This window comes from Talpa occidentalis, unplaced genomic scaffold, assembly GCF_014898055.3.
Source record: "Talpa occidentalis isolate TD23 unplaced genomic scaffold, MPIMG_talOcc4v2.1 talOcc4.6, whole genome shotgun sequence".
In the NCBI taxonomy this organism is placed as follows: Eukaryota; Metazoa; Chordata; class Mammalia; order Eulipotyphla; family Talpidae; genus Talpa; species Talpa occidentalis.
In genome coordinates this window covers 128,907,088-128,928,642 of record NW_023604972.1, presented here as the reverse complement: position 1 = coordinate 128,928,642, position 21,555 = coordinate 128,907,088, and the positions used below count along the sequence as shown (strand labels likewise).

General features: G+C 33.4%; 1 protein-coding gene across 4 annotated transcripts in view; it reads right to left on the bottom strand.

Moving 5' to 3' along the window:
- Positions 1–21,555, bottom strand: part of CDH12 (cadherin 12) — a 783,460-nt gene that overhangs the window by 656,142 nt on the left and 105,763 nt on the right. The gene's annotated exons all lie outside the window — the stretch shown is intronic.

Below are 21,555 nucleotides of genomic sequence, written 5' to 3'. Positions count from 1 at the left end.
ACTATGAGTGGTGGAGAGATATAAAACTAGCTGTCACACATGATCCCATGGCTTCACACACCTACACAGAAACAGATTCTTCAAGACCTACAAAAACATAATTAACAACTGTTCCAAGATCTCTGTAGTTGAGCTGAGAAATTGAGAAATGATTATTGTGATCTGATATGGTAATGGAGGTCAGAGAAATGTCTAAAGAAATGTATTGACCACAGTGAGCCTGGAGCAATGTGTGAAAGGAGGGAAAAGCATCCCCAGGCGAAGGGCACAGCTAGATGCCATAAGGAAGGCCACTGTGTTGACAGGGAGCATGAAAATGCCAGGTCCGTGTGGATGACCACAGAGAGTGTGGCTCAGCGTCTGGCGGAGCTATGGAAGTGAGGTTCGAATTATCTAGGTTGGATTTGATTGTGTCATCCTATATCAAGTTTTGGTCTAGGTTTAATTTTAGAATTTATTAAAGATGCAGACAAATGATATTTAGGGCAACATAAATAAAAGCATGTGTCATAAAAGTAAAAGTAGTTAATCTAAATTTAGACTACAGCTTGCATTATCAGAGAGTTAGCAACAGCTCTAAATAATTCAGCAGGATTACTGTTTGTGGCATTAAAAGGAGGTAGAGATCCTCAAGATGAAAATAAAAGCACCGAGAAATGCTGGGAATGTGTTCATAAAAATGAATTCTCAGGACATTCGGGGGTATTCTCATGAGGCATCGTGGGGAGCTGAAATGAATGTAGAACTTGCTGCTGAAGCTGCTGGCTGTCTATGGTCACTGTCTGTGGTCACTGTCTGTGGTCACTATCTGGGTCCCTGGCCACCTGAGCACAGAGGACAGGTGTTGGCACCAGCAAGTCCTGAGCCTGAACGGAGACCTAAAGAAAAGAGGGTTACTCAAATGGAAAGAGGTGGATGAGGATAGGAGAATTGCCCACCAATATAAGAGAAAGCAGGAAATTTGTTCTCCTTCTGAGAACACAGGTGGTGATGGGAAAAGAGACACAAACACTGAGAATTCCTAAGTGAATGTCACCCCTCATGAAATTTGAGAACCAAAAAAGAACAGAAAATGACAATTCAAACAGATAATAACAGGAGGAAACAAAGTATTTTATCTAAAAATCTCTATTTGGCAGAAGGGTGTACATAAAACTGGACAGAAATAGAAAGATTAATTGTGCATGCATCTGGAAGAAATGTAGAGCAAGAACTGATGGAATTAGAGAGGGAAATCAAGCGATCCTTGATCTTAACAGAAGATTTACTGTTCTATCGCATTAATTTTGTAATCAAACAGAAAAAAAATAGTAATGCAGACTTCAATCTGTGCCTGTCAAGCTACATCATTAACTATCTTGACCCTACGTGTATTTCTGTATAGAGAGTACTGATTCTACTCTTGTAATTAGTATTGATGAAAACTGATTATATATTATTAGCTTCCTCAACAAATAAAAGTCCTAGCCAACTTCATGGAATAGAATAGATACAAGTTAAGAGCCTCCCCAGTGGTGTGGCGGGTTGAGCAGAGCACTGTGAAGCTGTCCACAGCCTCTTCGGCATAGGTTCAATTCCTGACTGGCCAGGGAGATACCCACATGGCGTGGCAGACCTCGCCTGTCTCACCTGCTGCTCCCCTCAGCAGTGTGTTTCGGTCCATCTGCCTGTTCTGTTCCCTACTCTGTCTCTGGTGAATCCTCTCACCCTCCCACGTCTCTGACCTGTACCCCAGTTCTTGTGCAAAAATAAATCTTTTTTTTTTTTTTTTAAATAGAAGAGATACAAGTTAAAAGTAAATGACACATCAACCGTGGAAACCCATGCAACTTTGAGAAATTATCATTGGAGTAAAATATTCATAAAATTTTATTTGTTTTTTTTGCATGAAGAACTGGGGCTTAGGCCAGAGGTATGGGGGTGAAAGGATTCACAAGAGACAGAGTGGGGAACAACACAATCAGATCTACTAAAACACATTGCTAAGGAGAGCAGCTGGCAAGACAGGGGAGGTCTGCTGCACCATATATGCGTCAGCTCCCTGGCCAGGGATTAAAATCAGGCTGTAGTGTTGACAGCACTGAAATTTAACCCATAGGCAACCAGAGAGGACATTTTCATAAAATTTAAAATACAATTGGTTCTAAGCAAAACTGTGCAAGCTGTTATCCTTGAGGCAGAGACTGAGAGCTGTACTTCAAAGATAATCATGGAAACAACAATCCTCTTTCTTGATAGCAACAACTGCGAAGAAGCCTGTAACTTCTAGTTTTCTCGCGCTTGAGTGTGATAACCTAGGGGATTTCTGGCCAGTGTGATCTCAGCATAGGTGAATTATTTTAGATCATAAGGGCACAAGCCATACCTAGTAAATGTGTAGCAACAAAAACAGAGGCATTCCTGACATTTCTGAACAAAAATCTTAGCTTTACTGGATCATTTAAACCCAGACTGCTACATGAAGGAAATAAAAATGCCTGTCTATTGTAAGTTACATTACTGTGTGTCTCCATTTTATAGGCAAGTGTATTTCCTAATCCGTATTAACCTCAAAACTACAAAGCGATTACCTAAGATATCTCACGTTCCTGGATTTGACATTGAGAAGTTAATATGCTGTTTCACACTTAATTTTGCCTCTAAATCTGCTTTGCATTTGAATAATGAGAAATATAATATATTTAGGTTTATTTAAAGTAAGAGTTGACATAATTACAAAAAAGTTTTTTGTTCCTCTTATTTAAAATTGTCTTTCCATACAAGTGCTACTCAGATTCCAAGGAATAAAGAAAGAACATGAAGACCCAGAGGAGGCAAACAATGACTATTGACGGCTGAGCTCCATAATGATTTTGGAGAAAGTTTTCTACGTAGGAATGATGAATTGATTGTTATAAAACTGATTGTTAGTGTTATTTATATAAGCCTTTTGAGGGTAAGGATTCTTCCTTAATGTATACTGTGTAAAATGGCCTTTTGGCTTCCGAGGCAATTGAATATTAGTATTTGCAAAGGAGGAAGCACAACCAGGAATGACACAATCAGCTCCCAGCAGTGTCAGTGTGCGTAGCTGATTTCACATTGATTATTGCTTTTCTGTTGTCTCTTCTTGCTGACTGCCTCAATGGAGAAGGAATATTGGGTTCAGAAGAGCTGTGTCTATCTTGATTCTGCCCTTAACATTACCTCTTCATGACCTCATAAAAAAAAATAAGCTCATGATGTCACAGGATTGGTATGAGAGTTAAATATATTTATTTCATTTTAAATTAGTTTTTTTTTATTTATTAGGGCTTCAAACAGTGTTCTTAATCATAGTACTCTCCTCCACAAACATTTGTAAAATTCTGAAAATCCAGAACAAAATGAATGATTAAGAACAAAATTTCTAATAAAGGAATAACAATTAAAAAATAGAAACATGTCATAGCATCAAAAAAATATAGTAAGTCAAAATAAAGTAATGGAAATACACTGGTACTTTGGAACTTAAATTATTCTCAATAGATTCAAGATACCAAACCTTAATGGAAAATTAAATAGTTAAGCAAAATATCAAGGAATTGATACAAAATCAGAGAATATGCAAATATTCCTATAGAGAGTTTGTCATTCATCTGTAACCTGATAATATTTCATTATGTAATCTTCAAACAACAAACACAGCCTTCAAGAGGATCTTGTTCTTCAAGAAACAAAATCTATCCTTTGAAAAAAAAAAGTAGCTTTACTTTTTTTTTCATTTAAATAACACTGCAAATTCACTAACAAGCAAATCTTATCATAAATCATTAAAATTATATGTAAATTGTGTACTACTACATATAGAATTAGGAATTCCCAGTGGATGATGCTATACCAAATGGAGAATGGGTTTCACCAGATGCATTTTTCTCTTGGTTTTCCTAAAGAATTCATCAACTTACTTCTCTAGGAGAAAATAAAAAGTTGTGATACAACAAAAGACAAATTAATGTAGATTGACTGATTTAAATAAAAAGATTTGAAATACATCTGTTCATAGTGCATAAATATAAGTATGCACTCTGCAAGTAATACTTGAGGGTATTCATTTCAAAACCAAATTTATACTGTCTCTAAGGCTTATAATAACTTGCAATTTTTAATCACAATGTTACAACTTAAGTTCACATTTTCTAATATTTATTAGTGTGGAAGACTTTTATGAGTCCCAGATTTTAGTTAATAAATATTATATGTAAATACGCCTAAGTCTATGCCTGACCTCCATCACTTCAAAGAGTCAGATACATAATATTTGTTCAGCAAGTAATGGCAGGTTTGGTTATTACCTTGTCAGCAATGTTTCCGCCTTGCTCACTAAATCTCTGTACATATGACACTTAAAAATGGTGAGCACAATTATACTTTAAAAACTGTTTGACAAAACTAAACCAAAACAAACCCTAGAAATTTGACTGCATAGTTGAGGCTGCTAGAGAGAAGAGAGGCTGAGGTTAGGAACAAAACTGGGGGAGGCCCAGTGGACTAATGTGTTCTCAGCACTTTTTGCTCCCAATGTTTGCAATCAGGGAAACACTTCCTGCCCCAAATTCTCCATGAATTCTCTAGGAAACACTTCACAAATTTTTCTATGAATCCTGGGCCTCCCTGGTGGTGCAGGCAGTTGAGTACTATGCTGTGAAGCTGTCGACAGTCTCTGCAGCACCAGTTCGATCCCGGCCAGCTGGCGAGAATCCCATATGGCACAGTAGACTTCTCATACCCGCTGCTCCCCTCAGCAGTGTACTTCACTCAGTCTGCCTGTTCTGTTCCTTGCTCTGTCTCTCCTGAATCCTCTCACCCTCCCGTGCACCTGGCCTGTACCCTGGCTCATGTATAAATAAAAATAAATAAATAAATAAATCTTTAAAAAAAATTCTGACTCCTAATCTAGACCTTTTTGTCCACATTTTAATATTTTTCCCAACTTGCCTAAAAGATTAGTATTTGTATCATGAAGAAAAATAAGCACATTCCACAGATGGATTTCTGATCTAACTGAGAGTTTTCTATCATTTGGGGTTTTCACAAAGCACATGTGTTTCATTCAAAAGCAGAGCACTAGAGACAACTAAGGCTTTCATATTCTGATGTCATCCTGCATTTTAAAAATGACTAACTTTTAGCTAATACATGGTTACTAGATACACTTATTGTGAAAAATACTGAAATTCACCAAATATTCAATTTCCATTTCTGGAAAAGAACATCAGGATCATCTTTAGAAAGTAATATAAATACCCAGTTATACTATAGAGATTACATGAAGCTATAATACACTGTGCCTTGCCCAAAAAAAATACAAATAATAGGAAATAACAGATTTAGACATCATAACACTCTTTCTACCCACACCCAACTCTCATCCTTTCCAATACCATGAAAGTATCAGTATTTTATAGATGGTAAGCATTTTAAATGGAATTAGAATAAAATACCTGATGAATTCTACTACAGCTTGCACTGGCAGCAGCAGAATGGGAATTTTTTTTGTTGTTGTAGTCTATACTTCACTGTTTCATTCCTAATTAAAGTTAAATTTAAAAGGCCATTATGCATATACATTTTATAAGTTAAATTTATGGAGTTTTCATAGTAAGGAAATTCACAGAGTTTTTATAGTAAGGAAAGTAGACCCTCAGTTTGGCAGAGACAAGTTCCACTTCTGGAATGCCCTGCCAGATAGAACTTTCTCTCCAATACTAGGAATTTGGCCACCACATAGTGGCATACACTATGATGGGGATTTAGGACACAGGATATCCTTTCCACCCTACAGGGTTGTAGAGGCTATAGTTATGTACTCAAACTCCTGTCAGAGGTTAGAGGCTAAAGGTCAGAAATGCAGTGATCAAGATTCGATTAAAACTCTAGACACCAAGGAGTGGTGTGGATTTCTGTGGTTGGCAGTACTCTGCCAACTCTGTATTGTATTGTCACACATCATGGGGGAAAGAAGTACAACCTTCCATGCCTCCACAGGGAGAGGATGACCAGAGGTTTTGGGTTGAACTTCTCCTGGATACCGCCCTTTATTTCCTGCCCCTTTGTTGACCTTGTGTTCTGAAGACACCTACTCTGTGTCCTTTCCCTGTTCTTGCTCTGGTATTACAACAAATGTCTATAGATTGTAAACTTCCTGAAGTAACTCAGACCGTGGAGTATTAGAGAAGAGCCTAAAAAATTAATTCTTTCCTAAGACACTTCCACACCTGGCACTTAAAATGATTGTTGTTCTCATTGAGATGCAAACTGAAAAATAAATAATAAAAATATACTTAGGTATTTCATGTGCAATAGTAATTTGCAAATGGCTGTATGATCAAATTTAAATACTTGAAATATTTAAAATTATATCTCCTGTATATTTTATCTTAAATAATGATTGAGTAATTTTAGGAATTAACAGATTAAGCTTCATTTACAACTATAATATTTATCAATTTCCTTGTACACTTTTTAAAATACATAGCTGCATCCCTTGCAATACCAAAAATGTGTCTTTCTTGGAATGATTAATAGTCTTTCTTAGATTTTACAACTTCATTTATGCCATTGCCCTAACACAGAAAACACTTCCTCCTTCATATATGGAAGATTCTTTATGGGCTTTATGAACACTCAATTTTAGAAGCTCTTCAATCTTAGAATGCATATTTTTGGTATTCATTTGTTTAAAACGAAGACACATATATTTAAACTTTGCTTTGCAAAATCTCTCCTGTGTTTCTCCCAGACTTCCGTGATTACTTTTGACTTTAGCACTCTGCTTCTTCACACTATAATACATTATGTATATTTACCCTAATGGCCAACAGGCTTCTTGACGGCTAGAATTCTTAGAGACATTGACTTCATATAACATTCTCTGGCCCTGCCTTGCCTTGACAGAAACAAGCACAGCAGCCTCTCATCCTTTCTTTCAACAGTACAAGTTGCTGGGTCAGTGCAACATGGTATTTCAAGAGTTTACCATTAAAAAAAAAAAAAAAAAAAGAATGGCATGGGAAAGAATAGATGGAACGGAACAAAACTGAACCAAATCAAATTGAATCAATTACCTCACGACCCCTTAAAAGTCCTCTTCTATAGAGATTTTTATCGATATATGTCCACACTTAGTTGTCCCTTGACTGCACCCTCAAGTGTCTCCTATAAACTTTGTGATACCATTTTAACATGTCTTAGAGGATTTATTAGATTGGGTTTTACTTCGTTATTTGACTGTTTACTTCCTGCACACTGAACCCCTAGAAATCACAACATATATACATGCCTGTATTCCCAGCCACAATAATATCTCCTGGCATGTAATGAGGATGGTTCCATCTTAAGCAAAAATCTTAACACATGGAAACTTAGAGCACATAGTGATAACTGCTCATCTTCAACTAGCTACCATTCAGTCCCTCTCAAAGGCATAGAATAAAGGCATGCCACATCACTATTTTAAATCAACAATCTTTCACATTATATAAGAGACAGTTCCTTAAGCTTATACAGTTAAAATGCATGACAAGTCACCATTATATTTTAAATTATAACTATGATAAATAGAGCAGAATGTCATAAATCTTAAGTAAGGGCAGAATCAAGAGCCTACAATTGATTTAAATATGCACAAATTCAAGTGAAGCATGTAAGTTTTGCACTTCAATTAGATAAAATAAAATAAATCCACCCAGATGTCTTGCCAAATATGAGTACACATAGCTGCAGTCTTTAGCTATTTCATACATATGCCCCCTTGAAGCAGATGTATATCCATATTCACTCAGGAAATAGTGTGTGCTTGCATATCAAATATGGAAGAAGAATGAGCATACAGATGAAAATAACTGCTCTCTAAGGGAAAACTCTAAAATTGATGCTACATTTGTGTTTCTGCCCATATGTGTTTATGTACCTTGACTCATATATGAGCAAAGTATATAATTCTGTTTTTTCTATTCCTGTTGGATCATGATGCCACAGAGCTTCTAGCTTCTGTAACGTATCACCCTAAATGCAGTTGCATTTATTTCACTGGGGGCATCCCTTAAATATAGCCTATAAACACTGAAAAGCACTTTGAGGGACAATAAAATTCAGCATGTCTCTATAGTAACTCTGAGGTAGATCAGAAAATATAATACTAGTGTAAAGAAGATAATTGCTAATTCTTTCCTCTAAAAATTTATAAAGCTTTCATTTTGTAGACTTTTTTTACTTGTTACAAATGCAGGACGTACACATTGTAGAAATTCTCTAAAATGCAAAGGGTAGAAAGGGGATGTGGAAAATTAGTAAACTCACATGTTTCCTCAAATACACATAGACAGAGCAATTTTTTCCAGATATTTAATCATTACAATAAGATGGAGTGAATAAATAGATAATATCTCCAATGTATATATAAAAACATAGGTTGGACTTATTTATTAGATGGATTATGGACATAAAATTTGCAGTTTTATCTTTATGAGGCATGTTACTAAAATTTAACAAGAAACTTGCACATAGAACACTCAGTGGACAAAAACTTGATTACTTTTATCATAAATGTTTCCATTCAGTAGTAAGTAAAGTTACAGAAATCATTAGGTTGTATGCCATTTGCTTATATTATTTGATTGTTGATAATTCTAATTTAGAATGTTTCTATTGATTTAATATTTTCAAAAGAAGATGTGGCATATTCTGTTTTTACCCTTATTTATTATTTCTTGGTAGCCAAAAATATTATGGAGCAATTTAGTTCATATAACTCTTCATGCCAGACAAAACAGAAAATTAGAACATGACATAGTATATGTTATATATAAGTAACATAATAATTTCTGTGCAATTAAATTATATGCACATATTATAAATATAATTTAATTATATAGGTATATATATATTACAAATTACATATATACCTATATACAAATCTTTATTTGGTATATCAATTTTCTTTACTTTCTAGTTTTATGAGATATTTGAAGTGCAATGCTGTGTATAAGCTGAATGTGAAGAGCACTATGATTTGACTTACATATATCTTGAAATGATTACCACAAGCAATTTTATAGGTAACATCCATCATTTCATATAGATTAAAAAAGGTAAGTAAAAGAAACTATGATTTTCCCTGTGGTAAGAACTCTTAGAATCTACTCTCTAAATAACCATTTTTCTTAATTCCTTGTGAGATTACAAATAAATATGTAAGTTCTTCTTATTCTACTTTCAATATATTTTACATGTTATTTTTTAAAAAATGTTTATATCTCTGTTTCTTTGAGCCAGATCTTCCTCATCACCAATTCCTTCTTTGTCTTATTCACTCTACTTTAAATCCCATTGATTAGAGTCTTAATGTTTTTATTATATTTCTTGTTGTTGTCATTCAAGTACTTCTATTTGAGACCTTTTTAATTCTGCCATATAACCTTTTCTGTTTTCTACTTCTCTTTCAATAATTTTAATGCTGCCTTTTTTATCTTTTGAGTAGAAAAAGGTAGTTAAATTCTATGGAGAACTACTCATCCCGAAGTTCTCTGGATCACATTCTGTGGTCATATATATTCTTATCATTCATGTTTTCTTATCTTTTCAATTTTTTTTTAAAAAAAAATATTTCATGCTGGATATTTGATTCATGAAAAACAGGTAGTGATATCTTTATAACTTGCATATTAAATTATTCCATTTATTTTTTTATTTTTATTTTTTTTTTTTTGCCTTTCCTAGGTATCTGCAGTTAGCAGCCATCTGGGATCAACTTAACACAGGGTTTATGAACTACAAGATTACTGACATTTTGGAATACATATATTTCTCGAGGAAGGCCGTTCTGTATGTTATAGAAGGTTGATAGAAGATTGAGTAGCCTCCCTGGTCTCTACTCATTAGAAGCCAATAAAATCACCTTTTCCCTAGTTAGAATAACCATAAATATCTCCAAATGTTCCTTGGAGAAAAAAAAAATCACCACCATAAAATCTCTACCATTTAAGGTCTACCAGTTTAAATCAATATCAGGGAATGAAAACCACTGATAAGTCCAAATTGAATTATGTCATGCTAGAGTTCACATGACCGTTGTTTCACTTATGCTAGCCTTAAACCTAAAGCACAGTCCTTCAGGGTCCCTTTCAAAATTTATGTTATCACCGGTGCCCCCAAACATGGTGGGAAGGATTTTACCTCTATTTTCCTTAAGCAATAAAATGTCATCCTATTGCTTAGACTTCTAACTTCTGGAATTACCAAATGTCCCCAAGGTAAAAGCATTGCCAAATTATGGAGTGCTTCTCAGTTTTAAACAGCATATGATCTTAGCTTTCTATATTAATATCTGATGCTGTCTCAACAAGTTGTCACAACCTTAGTTTCTAAAAGTTACAGATCGATCTTCTCACATTTTCTGTGGCTCAGAAGTTGGGATAAATCATGAAAGGATGAGGGACACACAATGCAAAATTCAAGTTGCTAGTGGAAACGGTGATTCTCACCTCAATCTCAGGAAAATTTCCTAACTTATCATTACTGACAGAAATCATTTCTTTATCATATTTTCCATATGATTCTCTGTAAAGACATAATGAAATTATTTTCTCATTTCAGATCACTCTTTTCTGCTTCTGTTTTTAAGTGTTCATGTGATTACATTGTCTTACCTGGGTAATCCGAGACAATCCCCCTATTTTAAGATCAAGTGTTAAGTAAATCTAATTCCATCTGCAAAATACCTTTGTCCTTAACAAATGCATGGGCATAATTAATCATATGGATAGTCCCCAAGAATAGGGAGCGGGATCAAGAGGGGCCTATGATTTTACCACATGCACCAGTGCTTTCAGGAACAATACTATTTCCTATTGAAATATATCTCAAGTGTTTCTGGTTATTTCTAATACATCGGCCTGAATTATCATTACTAAAGTGAAAAATCTTCCAAGTCAATTTTTTGTTCAATACTATAAAATAATTTTATCATGCAATTTCCTCCACATGTCCATTAGGAGTGAGGATATAAGCTTGTATAATAGGTTAATTCGGTTCAAATCTCAGGTTTTCACTTACTCTTCAATGGCATTCTAAGAAGTTCATTTCTCTATGACTTAGTGTCCTTATCTATTAATTTTCAATCACATTACCTAATATATTGAGAATTGAATGAAGGTATATAAAGTTGCTGAAAGCACTAAAATGTGTATAGCAAATGTCAGTTTGCAGAATGTTAGTATATATGATTAATCAAACTTTAGAGGAATGTATTTACATTTAAAAACACAATTAAATTGGAAGGCAGTCTACTCATCTATGTTTTAATTACAAAGGAAAACATTAGAAACAGTGCACTTTGTTCATAGTGCTTATATCAATGACGAAGATAAATTTAACCAGATATTCAAATAGGAAAACAAGCACAATAAAGAAAATAATTATAACTTTTCTGGACCTCCCTGGTGGCGCAGCGGTTGAGCATTGGCCAGAGAAGCTGCCTGCAGCCTCTGCAACACCAGTTGAATTCCCGGCTGCCAGTGAGGGTCCCACATGGCACACAGACCTCTCCCGCAGTGCCCACTGCTCCCCTCAGCAGTGTACTTCGTCATTCTGCCTGTTCTGTTCCCCACTCTGGCTCTGGTGAATTCTCTCACCTTCCCATGCTTCTGACTGTACCCAGCACTTGTATAAATAAATAAATAAATCTTAAAAATTTTTCTATACTTTTTTAGCCTTTCTTATTCATAAAACAATGAGTAGAAATTGTGAAAAATTGTTATCACAATTGAGACAAATTCCTGTGCCTGGGATCAGCTTTTGGTGAACTGCACATAATTTTGCCAGTCTATGCCAAAACCTTTATAAAAAATGTCTCAACAATAGGAAGAAGTCAATTCAGGAAAAATTAATCTTAGTCTTATAGTTACATATACAGAGGATATGATTACAGTTTTTACTAAAATTTTGTTGAACATATTTGAATTCAAATTGAAATATAATGTTTTAGTACATTCACACCAACTCTCAAAGAAGAACAGTGTCACACATAATTATAAAGAACTCAGAAAAAAGCACAAAAGGCCATCTGTGAAATCTGAACAGATGTAGATGTTCAAAATACTTTGTTCATCTTCAAGTTGGGAATTCTAGAGCTTAAATAATTGGTGTTTAGGTGAGTAATAACGAACACTGGGAAAAATCAAATGTAGGGATAATGGTTTGTATAATTTTGGTCATTTAGAAGTTTTCCATTCAGATTGAACTAAATTGTTTCTTTTACTGAAAATCATTCTTTATAAGAATAAATACAATAATTTAGATGCAGAAATATGATAAAACACAGAAAAAAGCAATCATTAAAATTATTTGACTTATACCTATAGGCAAATTTAGCACTCTTTGTTATTTGGCACACAATAAAATATTAGAAAAATATTGTTACTAAGATTGGAAATTTATTTTCTCCCAAATCAAATGTTCTTCATTACTTTCTTCCTCTATTCCCCTAGATGTGTTTCATTTTTTTCCTCCATTCTGATTTTTCATCCAAAGCATGCTTTAAAACTGTGGTCTTAAATGTTGTCTCTTTCCTTAGTGTAGATAATACATTCTTATGCCAGTTTCATCCCCATTTAATTAATCAGAATTTTTGGAGATGTCATCAACTTTTTATATACTCTAAATTGATCTTCATAGGAAGCCAAGTTTGAGAACCAGAACTTTACAAGTTATTATAGGCTAGATGTAGTTAATATTAGAAAGATATCTCTTTAAAATATAGGAATAAAAACAGCAAAAAATCTACAGATGGTAAAAGTTATGAAATCTTTAAGTGTATTGTTGTCATGAAAATATTATGATTTTTGCAAAGACTGATATAAATTAAATACCTCCTTTTCATCACCTATGGGAAGTCAAAATATAAAATTCAATATTTCACTAGAAAGTGAAATACAGAAATTAAAAAATGCATTCTCTCACTTTAAGACAAGAACTAAAATTTTTGAGTTGCAGAATGAAAGAAGGAAATTCAATTTAGCTTTCAGTGAAATCTTAATTGTATTCTTCAACATTCTTTGTTAATGAATATTCAAAGATCTCTGAAAATTTCAAAGTATACTTGTGCAGTGATAGATACTACTATTGTGACAATTTGATGCTTGGAAGATATATTTCCTTGTATTGAGCTAAAGTTTTACCTCTAAGTTGTAATTACTTGATTATAATTTTACCTTCTGGAACAATTTTCAATAAGATATTTTTCTCTAAATATTTTATCTTTCATTTATCCATACACACCTGACATGACTCAGCTAAAAAAAAATACTTCTAATTAAAATGCCATAGGTGAATTGTTTTAAATATGAAATTAGTATTAACCATAATTTAAGGCAAGTCAAAATAATTGACCAAGCATATAATGACAATATTGAAGAAAAAAAGGAAGAAAATCTGAATGCCCTTTTTATGAGTTGAACTGTACCCTCAACATTGCATATGCTGGGTCTAAATTAGTTTGCTAGGGCTGCTATAGCAAGGCACCCACAGATTAGGTGGCTTAACTAACACAAATCTATTTTCTCACAATTCTGGAGGCTGGAAGAAATCAAGGGTTGGTTTCTCCTAACACCATGTTTCTAAGTCCTGTATATGACCATCTTTTCCTGTCTTCATAAGGTCTTCTATATGTGTGTACATACTAATCTCATCTTAAAAGGGCATCAATCTTAAAAGGGTATATTATATTGTAAGTCACACTTTCAGCTCATTTTAACTTAATTACTATCTTAAAGAACCTATATCTACATTCATTCACATTCTGAGGTACTGGGTTTTAGAACTTCACATAAAGTCTGGACCAGACACAGTCTATCAGAAAATCCTAACCACTAGTGTCTCAGCATATGTCTTTAAGTGAAATTAGGATAATGACAGATGTAACTGGTTAGGAGGAGGTCATTTTGGAGTATGGGTTCCTAATCTCATAGGACACTCATTTTGGAGAATGCTACATGAAGATGAACACAATATCAGGCTAATATTCTAGAAGTAAAGAATACCAAAAATTGCTAGCTAGCAAGTCTCCAGAGAGTAGAGAGTCAAAGACCAGGTTCTCCACCATAGCCATAGGGAGACTCAATCTTCTGAGATTTTGATTGCAGGCTTCTAATTTTCAGAACTGTGAGATAACAAATGTCTTTTGTTCTAAATCATCTTGTTTGTGGTACTTTCTTACCATTGCATCCTCTTCTGAAACTGTTTTTCAACATTGGGAAAAGTAAAACAAAATGTGTTTCATTGTTGCAAAATGATTACTTCAGCAAATCATAAAATATTTGAAATGATTTGGATATAATAATTTTGTAAAACTTAATTATAATGCATAATTTTATGCTATATATACAATATGCAAGCAAATCATTAAAAATAATCTGAGATTACTTGATATTCAGGTATATCCTGGTAAAACTAGAAATTCATTGAATGTATCTATATTAAAATCCAATATTAGATAATTAGCACTATTTAAAATACCAATTGGCTTTAATATTCAAATTTATGTTCAAACTAGCTTCTGTCTATATGAGTTTTCACAGAATTCTATAGAATAAGCAAAGAAAAATGATTTGTCTTCACTATTTACTGAATGAATTTTATGATGTTAAAAATCTTCAAAAATAAAATGTATTATTTTCATTTTTAGCTTTTATAATTTTATAACTCTAGTATATTTTCTATTAGCATACTTTTAAAAGATATAGTAAAGTTTAAAAAATATATTTATGTGAACTGCAATCCTTTATTTTATATTAAAATGCCATCTTCTTTGTGAATCATTATTTTTTTTAGTTCCGCACATTCATTGTGTGTCATGTGGTGATTCATTTCTCCCACCACTTTTTCCTGTTTTAACTTCTATGAAGTCTTAGTTGGTTCATTTATATGCACCCATGATGTCATATTTTTGCCAACATAAAACTTTTAGTTGATGAACTATGTATTATTCCTGTAAGATCAAGTCTATAGAATGAACACAACAGGGTATAGCATGGCCAAAATCATAAATGAAATGCATATAATAAATTAAAAAAGTTATTATTTACTATTGGCACACCTACTCCAAACTATTCATACTTGCTTGTGTAGAAAACTGTCTTCCAGGAACAAACCTGGATTCACTCTTCTTCCTAGAAGGGTAGATTGGAAGAAGCAACCAAAGAACACATATTTCAGTCTCTTCTAGGTTTATTTTCAGGCTTGGTCAGCCTGCAAAAAAAGGTATGTTCTAGTTAGTACCCTGTGGTGAAACAGAGGGCCTTCTTGCTCTGGTTTCCAGATTGGAAATGTACTTGGGTATGTCCATGTGACGACACCTCCAGGAGTTCCCCATTCTGCAGCTGAGGATTTAACAGATATAAAGTCCCTGAGGACACTGCCTGGTTGTGATTCATGGCTCCCATATGGGCTGGCTGGTGATTTTTAGAAACATTTTTTTTTTTTTTTACCACATTGTATATCAGTTTCTTTAAATTTAAATGAAAACAATATATTGCCCTTCCTCCAGTTTTTGTAAATTTAAACGAGCTAATAAACATCAGATGCTTAGAAAGCGACTGGCATTCTGTGGGCTTTCACTGTTATTCTTTTTTAAGATTTATTAATTTATTTATACAAGAACCGGGGTACAGGCCAGATTCGCGGGAGTATGAGAGGATTCACCAGAGACAGAGTGGGGAGCAGAACAGGCAGACTGACAAAGGACACTGCTGAGGGGGGCAGCGGGCATGACAGGAGAGATCTGCCATGCCATGTGGGACCCTTGCCAGCCAGCCAGGATCGAACCACGCTGCAGAGGCTGCGGGAAGCTTCACAACCGCCCGCACCACCAGGGGAGGCCAGGGCTTTCACGCTTATTGAGTGCCATTCGCTCTTATGTGTTGTGTTTAATTGTTCAATATTTAGGTACATTATAGTGATGCATCTTATTGACTCCAGAATTTCCAATATTTTAGAGCAACATCATTTTAAAAAATGGAAAAATGTCAAAGAAATTATACCTATATCATAGGAACATACATGAAAAAAATGTTGAGAAGTTTCCCATCTAGGAAGAAAAGGCAACTAAATGGAAACAATTCTACTGCTGATATATTTTCAAATGTAGTCTAAGTGCAATAAAAGTCTGTCTCTAGTCTTTCATTTGGGGAAGGATGGTAATTCTTCTCAATGGTTGGCTGTATCAAGATTTGTTTTTCAAATTCTACAAAATAACATATCTTTCCAAAAACTGCTAATTCATAACTTTAGGATTTAGAAATTTCTTTCTGCCAACATCACAAAAATAATATATTCTTCCCATTACTGACTTGTCCCTTATGGCATCTGTGCACTGCTCTTGAGGTAGGCAGGGGGGAAATGTGACAGCATAAGAAATCATCTTACAATAGAAATCTACACATAGATCATCAGGTATTTCTTTGAAAATTTAGTCAATTGGGGCCTCCCTGGTGGCGCAGGCAGTTAGTGCCACACTGAGAAGCTGTCTGCAGCCTCTGCAGCGCTGGTTCAATCACAGCCAGCCAGCGAGAATCCCACAGGGTGCGGCAGACCTCTCCTGTCTTGCCCGCTGCTCCCCTCAGCAGTGTATTTTGTTAGTCTGCCTGTTCTGTTCCCCGCTCTGTCTCTGGTGAATCCTCTCGCCCTCCCACACATTTGGCCTGTATCCTGTTTTTTGTATAAATAAATAATTTTTAAAAAATGATTTAAAATTTAATCAACTGCATAAAAATAATATACAAAATAATGGTTACCCTATATTCTGTGATGTACAAATTACATTTCTATTGGCATCTGTTAATTATATAAATTAATTGGAGCAGCAGTATGAAAACATGAATGTTCACAAATAAATTGGTAAATTAAGTAATCATAAAGGAATTACACTCATGCCATCTACACAATAAGTCACGTGTATTTCTTTATTCTAAAATTGTACATTCTATCCCTCAGCCCTTGCCATTTTGCAATGGCTTGAAATTTCCCTACTTTGCCTAACAGCCGAACAGGTTTAGGGAGAGAGGGTGTGTGCGTATGTATGTGTGTGTGTGTATATATATGTGTGTGTGTATTATATGTATATATATAATATATATATATATTTGCTTCATTCCCAACTTAGTGGAAACCTTCTACTTGCTAGCCATTTAATGCCATGCTAATTGTGATAATTTGAATGAAATGATATGATTCCTCAGTGACACAAACTACACAGATATGCACAATGAAAATTTATTGCATCAAAATCCCATATCAATTAAATAAATATTTAATTAAAAACCTTACACCTAAAATATCTGACACAGGGTTTCAATGGTGAATTGTATGAATTGTGTAAGCAATAAAATTACCAATACTCAACAGTCTTTTTCATATAATAAAAGCAGAGAAATCAAATTCTATGAGGTCAGCACTATCCTAATATCAAATCAGATATAAACACAATAAAAAAGAAAATTGCAATCCAAGCTACATGAGGTAAAATCTGCATCATTTATGAGAGTGCTTTATAAATAGAAACCCAAATTTTTGTGAAACAAATCCAACAATGTATAAAATGAATAATCCACCACAAATAATGGCATTAAATCTAGGAATATTAAGGACACTTCATTATCAGAAAATTAATGAATGGAATCTAACATAACATCCAAAAATCATAAAGAAATTCAGACCAGAATTTGGAGAAGAAATCATGTGTTCTCACTTCACAGCCCAAGACCTCACTAATATTCCCTGCCATTATTAGAATATTCTGGAATCAGAGTCTCGGATTCAATCTAAAAATAACACCTATAATATGTGTTACCTTATGCATTTAAATTAACTACTATAGGGGCCTCCCTGGTGGTGCAAGGGGTTAAGACACAACCTAGGAAGATGTCCACAGCCACTGCAGCACAAGTTTGATTCCCCAGCCGGCCAGGGAGCAACCCACATGGTGAGCAGACCTCTCCTGTCTCACCCTCTGCTCCCCTCAGCAGTGTATTTCAGTGCATCTACCTGTTTTGTTCCCCACTCTGTCTCTGGTGAATCCTCTCACTCTCCCGCATCTCTGGCTTGCACTCCAGCTCTTGTATGCATAAATAAATAAATCTTTAAAAAATAATAAATAAAGTAACTACTATAAGTCTCAGTTTCCTCTAGTATAAAATGAAGATTCACAGGAGAGTTATAAACATAGTATTTTGTCTCTTACACTAGAGAACTGTGAATTTCTTATTAGAGCAATGGGGACATATTAATATTTAATAAGAATTAAACATTTTTATTACTTCAGCAAAAAATTTAATTTACAAGAAAGATTATTCCTTATTGACTATTCTTGCCTCAATTTAAGGATTTGATTGAAATTTGGGGGACAAATGCACTTTGGATCAGTTATATCAGTATCTAAATAGATGGATCTATAATTTGTATATTATATGCTCTTAGAAAAATTATCTTTCATGAATTTCAATCTATTCAAAGGTCAAAGGTGATAATATCACTATCATAACTAACTCAACATATTACAATCCTATGTGGCATGAAGTAGCCACTCAGTAAATGTGTAACTATAACAATGACAGTTTTTTTACTTCACTTCCTTCCTGATTAAACAAGCACAGTGCATGTAAGACTTCAGGAAAGACATGTCTCTTAGTGATATTGGGTTACCCGTTAGAATGTGATAGTTTAAAACACACACATAGACACACATATGTGTCTATGTGTGTGTGTGTGTGTGTATATATATATATATATGTGTGTGTGTGTATATACACATATCTATATAATAGATTTCCATGAAATGAATGTGTCTGTGCCAGAAAGAGAGAGAGACAGAGAAATTGATGTATAAAATAAAAATGTATAGGGGAACCTCTGCTATTTAAAGTATGTTTCATTAATCCATGTTCGAAATAGTCTTGAATTACAGTTTTAGTCTTAAAATTTCCCAAAGGCAGAATAACATTTAGAGTAGAAAGGCATTCTACACAGGCAGAACACCCAAACTCGCCTACACTTTACCAGAGGGAATTCTTCTCCAAAACACACAATGTTAGAAAGCTAATTTTCAAAAAAAAATTCTATGGAAATGGAATTGACCCATCTATCCTTGAAGAAAAATTAATGGAGTAAAAATCACTGAATTTAAAGCATTCATGAGTGAAGCTACTTGAAAAATATAGATATCATATCTGAACTTAGTTTTCGGGGAATCAACACATTTGTTTTCAAAGTTACTGCAAATCAATCTGAAGAAATTTTTAAACCAAAAGTTACTGAGTAACCATTAAAGGATTGAAAACATAAATATTACATCAAGTTTTTGACACAAATATAATTTTTGAATCATTACAAAATACACATGGATTCAAGCTCTGATTTTCTGTTATCTAACAATTTTAATATGCAACCTTAGATGATAAAATTATTTAAACTCACTAAGATTATAACTCCCTGTCTAAAAATTTGGAATATATACTTTTACTTTTACTCCATGTAGATTATACATGACCCATATAAATATACTATACATATGCATATATACATATATATACTATACATATGCATACTATACATATATATATATATATACACTGCATATATATGTGTATAAGTACTTTTCTCTAGCCTAACCTACATTTATAAATTTGGAACTACAAAATAATTATACTTACATAGGTGCATATGTAAGATAAAATAAACACATGCATGTGTGTATATATGTATATACATATATCTTTCAAAGCTAAGATATTTATTTTAGGTAAATTATATATTATGATATAAAGATGCGTGCACAAATATATAGGTATATTAATTTTAAGTCAGGTTAGATAATTGGTTTAATTATCATTATTATATTAACACAAATTTTGTTATTAGAATATCTTTGCAAGAAATTGTTATATTTGATTTTGTTGTTTTCCATGCCTCTTTCTAGACTCAAAATTGTAACAAAAATGTATATTCTTAGTATCATTCCTTATGTATACATACATACATATTAGTAATATTATTGGAAATAGTATTTTGTCTGTTAGAGTCAGTATTTTTCACTTTAAAGTCTCTTTTTATTGAGGGATATTTCAAAAAATGCTATGAATATTTTTCCATGTTATACTTTAGTCAGCATTTTCACATATGTATCAGATAGATTGGGAGAAAAAAATGGCAATACACCCTGCAGGCTGGAAGTTTAAATTCAAAAAAGACTTGAAATAGAGGAGTTATAGTTGTCATAGCAACACAATCTTGCCATATTCATATTATCCTTCCCTCACTGAAGAATTTTCAAAGCTCTATAGAGTTGTTCCAACTAGGATAGGGTCCATGTGCTTTTAATATAAATCTAAAAGTCATGTTAATACAGCCCACATTCAGTAGAAAGTATAGTTCATTTGAATTTAATTCAGAGAGTATAATGATTAAGCAAGATTTTCAATAACACACTCTTTTAAGAATAATACATGTATGGTTAATGCTATCATTTGCATATTTTTTGAAAGACATAAAGACAAAAACATCCTCTAGAAATATTTTATAATCATCCCAAGGTTTTACTAAGTCTGTTTTCTTTTATTTCCCAGTGGTTTTTCACTAATTTTTATAACAAAGCAACAGACATTTTATATCTCCTTTTACTAAGGAATGTTGCATATTTTATTTTACATGTGTATTTTGACAATGGGCTTTTGTTGTCTCTACTTTTATATTGAGATATATCAGAGCATTATGATACCATATATAAATCAATACCATAGTGTGACTTCTACCTAATTTTTTGCTACAAAATAAATAACAAAAAACAATAACAACTACCTTTGCACTGGACAACATAAAAGTAAATTATGTTGCTCAAAATAAAATTTTATATTTTTTTAATTTCAGGAATCGTATTTTTTAACTTCCTTTGCCAACTGATTTGACTTAAATTGTCACCCTAAATAATATTAAAACTGATAATATCAGTGCAATAACAAATAAAGTGAGGAATAGTTAATAGATAATGAAACAAAATAGAATAGAAAATGTGAGAACGGGCATGAGTAATGAAAGAGCTACCTCCACTTAAAAATAGAATATCTAGAAAAAAACTCAGCATTAAGCATGTGTTATATTAACCATGAACATTGAAAAGATGATATTATGTAGTCAAAACATAATAGCTGCTTAAAAAAAAAACTAGTTTCTTCTGGAACTTTCCATGAGACATTCCATTCATTTCTAATTAACATTAATCAAATAACAGGGAATACATAGAATCATTTCACCCATTTGGAATTATACAAATACCAGCAACAACGTAATTTTGTTTTCATACTGATTTCCATCCACCCACCCCACCCCGTATACTCAATTAAAGTTATTTGAAAGTATTTGTTCCAATTTAGATAAACTGGAACACTTTGGGGTGTGGGATAAATGGTATAACAGGAATTTGTTACGATCTTTTGGTGAAAAAATATAGAGTTCCCGGAGTTCCTGGTAACTGTAATGCCAGGCTACTGC